The 1,512-nt window shown below is 48.7% G+C and overlaps 1 non-coding gene across 1 annotated transcript; it reads right to left on the reverse strand.

The window, feature by feature from the left end:
- Positions 1-771: 771 nt before the first annotated feature.
- On the reverse strand, positions 772-845 carry trnat-agu. The gene has a single exon. It is a non-coding gene; the product is annotated as a tRNA-Thr (tRNA).
- Between the last annotated feature and the right edge of the window lie 667 nt (positions 846-1,512).

The following is a 1,512-nucleotide window of genomic DNA, read 5'->3' on the forward strand; positions in this document are numbered from 1 at the left end:
CTGGGCTAAATAATACGTGTGGTCCTCCATTTGTCCAAATTTCCCTTCCGGCAACCGGCAAACCCAAACTTGTCCATGGGATTGCCAGTCAGAGAAGCATGATTCGTCACTCCAGAGAACACGACTCCTCTGCTCTGGTATCCAGTGGCGGCGTGCTTTACACCTCTGCATCCGACGCTTTGCATTGCACTTGGTGATGTAAGGCTTGGATGCAGCTGCTCGGCCATGGAAACCCATTCCATGAAGCGCTCTACGCACTGTTCTTGAGCTAATCCCGAGGCTGCAGTTTCAGGAACCCCGCAATCCTGCGATCGCGGTTCTAGGACCGTAGTTCTTTTGCGATAGCGCCATCTAGTCGAGCGGTGGTGGTAATGCACAGCAACATGAAGGAGGTTAACCATGTCTGTAGGTTTCTGTAGTGTTAACCGGTTGACATGCATATGATGAATAACCTAGGTTTAGGCAAACACCCTGTGATGGTTGTGGTAAGGGGAATTGGCTTTGGGGGGCTTTCAAGAGTAACACTGCTAGCTAGCTAGCGCAAAGTAAACAAGGGTCGCTGTCCTGAAACTGCATCCTCCGGTACTGCAGCTACAAACTACTCGGTAAGGGCTTCTGGTTTGCACCCAGATGGTTGGGGTTCAAGTGCGGGTGTGGGACAAGGTGGTGTAGTTGCTCCTTCTGTCTTTATTCCAAGGGAAGAAAGGATTTGAATCCACGTCTTCTCTGTTACCAAACAAGATGATGCCCATGTAGGGGACAGTAACCATAAGGCTCCGCTGGGATTTGAACCCAGGATCTCCTGTTTACTAGACAGGTACTTTAACCAACTAAGCCACAGAGCCTGCAGAATTGCTCTTTTCCTTAAAAATAAAGATGACTGAGCCTTTATAGAGTTGATTTACCAGCTTCTAAACCAGCAGAGCTACCAGTACTTTTGGAGCTGCATAAGATCAGAAGTTCACTAGTCGAAGTTCCTGGTGAAATGCAAAGATAAGTTTGAATGAACTTCTCAGACATTCTTGCTAATCTAGTATACATATAGAGAGGCTCTATGTGTGGCTCAACACAGAAGGACCAACTCCTCATGTCAAGACTCTGCAGTCTTCTTACATCTGAAGGACAGAGGACACTCGTTTGAGGACCACCAGGTGCACATTTTAGACAGGGAAGATGGATGGTTTGAAAGAGGTGTCAAGGAAGCCATCTACACCCGGGTCGAGAAGCCGTCATTGAACCGAGGAGGGGGTCTACGCCACCACTTATCCCCCACTTACAATGCTGTCCTTTCATCTCGTCTAAGGAAACTCAACAAACGTAACCTATTGGCCTCAGGTGAAGATACCAACGATGGTCGTTCAGTCTCGGCCACCGGTAGTCCTAACGACTGTAACGACTGTCGTCACAGCAACCAGGAACACTAACGAACCAGCGGTATCGATGACCCTGGCCAACGACCCCACTGAGGTTAAATAGGTGAGTTTCCCTGCCAGTCAGTCAGAACTGAAGAAG

Source organism: Micropterus dolomieu, unplaced genomic scaffold (genome assembly GCF_021292245.1).
Source record: "Micropterus dolomieu isolate WLL.071019.BEF.003 ecotype Adirondacks unplaced genomic scaffold, ASM2129224v1 contig_4751, whole genome shotgun sequence".
In the NCBI taxonomy this organism is placed as follows: domain Eukaryota; kingdom Metazoa; phylum Chordata; class Actinopteri; order Centrarchiformes; family Centrarchidae; genus Micropterus; species Micropterus dolomieu.